This window comes from Macrobrachium rosenbergii, chromosome 34 (genome assembly GCF_040412425.1).
Source record: "Macrobrachium rosenbergii isolate ZJJX-2024 chromosome 34, ASM4041242v1, whole genome shotgun sequence".
Taxonomy (NCBI): domain Eukaryota; kingdom Metazoa; phylum Arthropoda; class Malacostraca; order Decapoda; family Palaemonidae; genus Macrobrachium; species Macrobrachium rosenbergii.
Genome location: NC_089774.1, coordinates 10156293 through 10162658, shown reverse-complemented (window position 1 = coordinate 10162658; position 6366 = coordinate 10156293). Strand labels below are relative to the sequence as shown.

The following is a 6366-nucleotide window of genomic DNA, read 5'->3' as shown; positions in this document are numbered from 1 at the left end:
ATACATTGAGCAGTTAATATTATTTGCCGTTCAAATACCCAATCTGTGAGGGGCAGCCTACAGTTAGCCTGGTGTGGACCTTTGTGGGCTTTTCTGCATGTCCTTTGGAGGTTGGATTCTCAGGTCACAGCTGCGTTGCTTTGTGCCTTTTGGTTAACGTAATTCAACTTTGCTGTTCAACTTCTTTAACATTTTATTGAAGGAGTTATTATTATTATAATTATTATTTTCTCTCTCTCTGCTTCTATAAATTATCAAAATCAAAGATGCCACTTTCTCTCTCTCTCTCTCTCTCTCTCTCTCTCTCTCTCTCTCTCTCTCTCTCTCTCTCTCTCTCTCTTATTTCGTTCCACTTGGAATAACGATTCTCATCGAATTCCCAAAATCAACGTTGCCATCGCAGTGGCATTCATATTTTCAGGAAAAATTATGCTATTGTTTATTCACTTGATGGTCGATTCAGCTCTCTCTCTCTCTCTCTCTCTCTCTCTCTCTCTCTCTCTCTCTCTCTCTCTCTCTCTCTCTCTCTCTCTCTCTCTGTGCTGTCAACTATTGAGAAACACAATAAAGGATGTAGTTTCATTTGATGGGTGTAGAGAGAGAGAGAGAGAGAGAGAGAGAGAGAGAGAGAGAGAGAGAGAGAGAGAGAGAGAGAGAGAGAGAGAGTGTGTGTGTGTGTTTTTGGGGGCGTTGTAGAGGATGATTTAATGTATCTGTCGAACCAAAAAAAAAAAAAATCCGCAAATGTTTGGATTTTAATCTTCAAATCCTCCCACAACACGAGAGCTAATCTGGGATTACATGAATTCGAGAATAAAAATGATTTATGATATATTGGCCAAATGACATACACTATTTTAAGCTGGAAATATATTGTTGAATGTATCAACATAATTGATAATGTATTCCCATGCATATTTATCTTTTGAGAGAGAGAGAGAGAGAGAGAGAGAGAGAGAGAGAGAGAGAGAGAGAGAGAGAGAGAGAGAGAGAGAGAGAGAGAGAGAGAGAGAGAGAGAAAGTAATTTTGTGGAAAACTGAAATGACCAATTCCGTAGGAAGGTAGGAAGACGATTATTATTTGACCGACGGAGCGAAAAATTTAATTTCTGGGTCGGAATGAGGCGGAAATATATTTTTCCTTGGCCTTTTAAATTTTTTTTTTATTTTTTTTTTTTTAGTGTTCTAGGTCTGTTGAAAGGGTAGAAAATGTATCTGTGGGGAGAGAGAGTCTCTCTCTCTCTCTCTCTCTCTCTCTCTCTCTCTCTCTCTCTCTCTCTCTCTCTCTCTCTAATTCGGACGCCCGAAATCGAGTTAAGATTTTTAATCCCCAAATGAAAATATTCTGTACTTTTTCCTTCTCACAATTTTTGTCACAGCACTGGTAAATGGTAGTCTCTCTCTCTCTCTCTCTCTCTCTCTCTCTGTGTGTGTGTGTGTGGATAAGTTGGTATTCTGTTATATTTTGATTTTTCACTTTTTTTCTAGAAATCTTACAACCTGCCATAGAGAGAGAGAGAGAGAGAGAGAGAGAGAGAGAGAGAGAGAGAGAGAGAGAGAGAGAGAGAGAGAGAGAGAGAAAGAAACGAATCGCAATCACCAACACCAGAGGCGATATTTTAACAAAGGCTTCAGACTCTCTCTCTCTCTCTCTCTCTCTCTCTCTCTCTCTCTCTCAAACGAAAGCAACTGGACTCTATTTGCCTTTCGTCTCTGAAGAAATTGCCCGGGACAACTTTTTTAATGAGATGGCATGCATGCAAGCAATCCTGGTATTAAATGCTTCTTTCTTCAAATCCTTTCTCAACCTTAGGGGGATTTCAAACTTTGGAACGAAGCGGGAAAGGGCGATTTCTTTACACAAATGCTGGATTTAAGGAGGAGATTTGTCAAGGGACTTGGAAGGGGGATTTCTCTCTCTCTCTCTCTCTCTCTCTCTCTCTCTCTCTCTCACAGTATTGTTTTTTTAACTTTATTTTTATATATATATTTTATTTTTCCCTACGGCAGTTTATGACTCTCTCTCTCTCTCTCTCTCTCTCTCTCTCTCTCTCTCTCTCTCTCTCTCAGGAACCGATAAGATTGTCAATATAACGTAGTGATGTCCTTGCCTGAATATCTTTATTATTATTATTATTATTATTATTATTATTATTATTATTATTATTATTATTATTATTATTATTATTATTATTATTATTACTTCCTAGCAGACCTTGAACATTTATAGAATTATCTCCAAATTAACGTGATTATTACCCAATTATCAACAATGACGAGCTACGGCCACTCAAATTATGCAAAATGACGCAATTACTAAAAGTGTCCTGGTAATAATTATTATTATTTACAAAACCCTCTAATTATTCTCAAGTAACTTGACGTCGGGTAATATTAAAGGTAATATTTTTATATGACCTCAAATCTGGTCTAAATACAGGTCGAGATTACAGGAGGGGACGGGAGATTACAGGTAATTTTTTTAGATTAAAGGTAATTTGTATTATAGAGGGAAATATTGAAGATAACTGTAGGTATGATTATTAATATCTCAGGTAATTATTTTTTTATTTTGGGAGTTTGATAAAGTTGGGAATTAATATTTTTTTCCAGAGGATTACGGCTATTCCTGATCAATGCAGATTAGTTATAATTGTATTCAAGATATTAAATCTTGGTAATGAATGTAATCTCTATTTTTTCATTAATTATCAAGTCAATTATTTTGCCTATTGGCAAAAACTCTTTAGCCTAATTGCCCAACAATCCTAATTGTCAAATCAAGACCCGGTTTTCCCAGCAGACTTAATAATTAAACTTGACAGAGAACAGGTGACCAGGTGACCCAATCAGGTGTCAAATGCGGGAGAAACTCGGACCCTAAATGTCCTCTGCGAAGCAGATCATTCCTGAGCCTCTCAGGCGTCATTGTGACTCGTGAACTATTGGACAGGTCACCCAAGGCCCTCGGGGGAAGCCTCCTGCCAATCAGGCTTTCACGCCCTCTTGTTCCCGGACGTTTTGCACCTCGTAAATCAAAAGGAAGTGAGGCTACGTCTGTCTGAACGACGTACACCTTTTCCAATATCCTTTGAGAGAGAGAGAGAGAGAGAGAGAGAGAGAGAGAGAGAGAGAGAGAGAGAGAGAGAGAGAGAGAGAGAGAGAGAGAGGGGCAGGCTTTTAATATTCGTGTCTTGAGTGGGGACGTGTTCTTTGTCTTACATAGTGCTATCACATTTTATTAACCTTCGAGTGCTCTCTCTCTCTCTCTCTCTCTCTCTCTCTCTCTCTCTCTCTCTCTCTCTCTCTCTCTCTCTCTCTCCACGAAACGCAGCCCACCAGAGTAATCCTATTAGGCTCTAACATCTTCCTGGTTAAATTGATAGCTATCAAACAAATGAGCTTGAGAGAGAGAGAGAGAGAGAGAGAGAGAGAGAGAGAGAGAGAGAGAGAGAGAGAGAAGCAAAGACCTTGAAAATATCTGATGTGCGTTTATTTATGTTTTTCTGGATAACTCTTCTTCTTCTTCTTCTTCTTCTTTCTCCCATTCGTAATCCCCAGAGCGTGAAGGTTCTCCTGTCTGGGATTTTGTTTCTCTCTCTCTCTCTCTCTCTCTCTCTCTCTCTCTCTCTCTCTCTCTCTCTCTCTCTCTCTCTCTGTCTGGTTGTTTTAGAAAAATGGTTTAGGATACATGTAAGAAAACCTGTTTAAGCTAACAACTATATTTTGAAAGGATTATTATTATTATTATTATTATTATTATTATTATTATTATTATTATTATTATTATTATTATTATTATTATTATTATTATTAATAATAATAATTATTATTATTATTATTATTATTATTATTATTATTAAGAACAATGAATAAACAAAGAGACTTCATCAAGAATACCTAATCTCCCCTCCTAACCAAAGCAATCTTCCCTAGCACTCCCTAGAGTTCCCTAGCACTCCATAGCAACGCCCCCTAGATCTCCCTAGCACCTCCCTGAGTCCTCCGCCAACCACCCTTCAAACTCGCTTCATACTTTAAAGCAAAATGACAAAATGAAGATCCCAGATCCTTTCTCTTTGAGGAAACTGCTGCTCCTTCGAGCCATCAATCATGGCAGGTGGTGACAGGGCATTAACATGGCTGAAGGGAATTTGGGGGAGGAATTTGGGGGAGGAATTTAGGCAATGGAAAGAAGGGGAAGGGGAATTTTTGGGGAATTTTTTTTCTCCGGGTTTTGATGTTGAGTTTTGTCCCCACAATGGACGGAGTTTAGTGTTTTGGAGAGTTTCTTGGAAGTTTTTTTTTTTTTTTTTGGGGGTGTTTGTGATTTTTGATTTAATTAGTTTTTTTTTTATGTTTTCTAGTTTTATTGCTCTGTGTTTTTGTAGTTTTATGGCTCCTTATAATCTTTTTTATATATTCTAGTTTTATTTATCCTTATATTTCCTAGTTTTATCGCTCTATTATATTTTCTATTTAGAAAATATAAGAATGAGCAATATAGTTTATTACTCCTCATGTTTCCTAGTTTTATAGCTCTTTATTTAACACTTATAACTGTGCATTTTACATTTAATCTTTGTTTTTGTATTTTAATGTTTTCAAATTTTTCCTCCCTCTTCCCACTTCTACCATACCACAGTGATAACGTCACTGGTCTTCCAGCTGTAATTAAGGTGTAATGAGCCACTTAATTCGCTACAGTTTTAATGAGGCTGGTAATTAAGTTTCTAAATGGGAGCATTTGACAAACGACTTCAAACTCATTTCATTTTTAGAAGTAAGGAAGAATCACAGACCTTTTATTGTACCTCCTTTCTTTTTCTCTTTCTCTCATCTTACATTCGTAGAGCAACTGCTTTGAGGTTTTCCTTTTGTGTGTTCCGTTTCAGAGCTGAATGACCTGACAGGTCCCAGGGCTTGGCCTGTGGCCTAAATTCTATATTCAGTTCAATTATATTCCAGTGGTTTCAAGTAGGCAGGACAGAAGGGTTTTCTGTCAAGCCAATCAGTTTCACATTTAGTTTTTAGGAAAAGGTACAAAATGAAAACAGACACATAACATATGTCATACATAATGATTTTGTATACATATATCTTTTGCTTTACTTGCCTTTTTTAAATACATATTTCATACCCAATTTTTACACACAAATTGATTCTAATTTTTACCTGTCATTTTTGTCTCATTTTTACCTGCCTGTTTTGAGTTTCATGAATGCTTTTAACTTTATCACCAAAGTGTATAATGAATTCTCTTAACTTTGGCACTTGCCTTAAGTGTGTATTACTTAAGACATTAAAGTGTATATTAAGGCACATTGTCTCATCAGACTCGACCGCATGCTTATTGATAAGTCAGAGGACAGAAGACTTTTAGATTTTGAGGTACAAGAAATTCCCATAATATTTTTTCCACAGTAACAAAATATCATTGTTCAGAGATAAGGTGGTTACTGAAAAATCACGTTGCATTTATTTAAAAACTGTTATTCAGTTAGTTTTAAATAGAGAGCAGCACATTCAGTCTGTCGAAGTCTGATGCTATTGTAAGGCGTAGAGACTGACTGCCTTCCTGGAACTTACATAAAAAAAATGAAACAAAATCTTGAACGTACTGAGACATTTTGTGAAAATTCAAAAAATGCATTAAAACCAACATATTCTAGAGTATATGACAATATTAGTTTTCTTTTTTACGTAACCTTGTCAAACGCTTTTGGTTCACTTTTCAGGTCTGTGGTGATTTCCCATGCTGCAGAAAGTTTCCTGAGCCATTCTTTGCAAATGTGTCACCAGGAAGTCAGCTAATATGTTAAGATTTCTCGAACTAGATCGCCTTGAATCTGATTCTTCATCTGCTGAAGAGCAGGTTAGTGGGTGTGTTAGAATGATTGTTCATTGTTTTGTCTCTCATTGAACCTCCACATGTATGAAAAACCCCAGTGGTGCAGCTACAGTCTCTTAGGCAAAGAAGTCAGTTTATCTGCAGCAAAAAGAATGCATCTTTATATGCTGACTGTTCACCAACAGCTTGCCGTCTTGGAGGAGAGAAGAGACAGGAACCATTGCCAGGCATGACAGAGATGAGACGACGTGTTCCTCCCCAAGCAGCTTAGTTTGAGGTGCAGGCCTGCTGTGGTCCTGGGGAGTTTGTTGATGTCACTGTTCATCTACTGGTCTGGCAGGAGAATCATCTTATCTTCCCTTGGAAGCAAAACGAGGTTGCTATTAAGGAGAACCACAGTAATCAACAGGAAGACTATAACCACTGGAAAGAGGATTTAGGCCTAGCCAGTTCTGAGCTGGAAGAAGTCGACTGCAAAGTTGATCTGGTTGCTGGATGGTCTGACAGAGGTGTTT

At 37.5% G+C, this 6366-nt stretch overlaps 1 long non-coding RNA gene across 1 annotated transcript in view; it reads left to right on the top strand.

Moving 5' to 3' along the window:
* LOC136856180 (uncharacterized) overlaps positions 1–5895 on the top strand; it is a 29233-nt gene extending 23338 nt beyond the window's left edge. The window contains exon 5 of the long non-coding RNA XR_010858264.1: positions 5739–5895. This is a non-coding gene — a long non-coding RNA (uncharacterized lncRNA). The remainder of the gene's footprint in view (positions 1–5738) is intronic.
* The last annotated feature ends 471 nt before the right edge of the window (positions 5896–6366 follow it).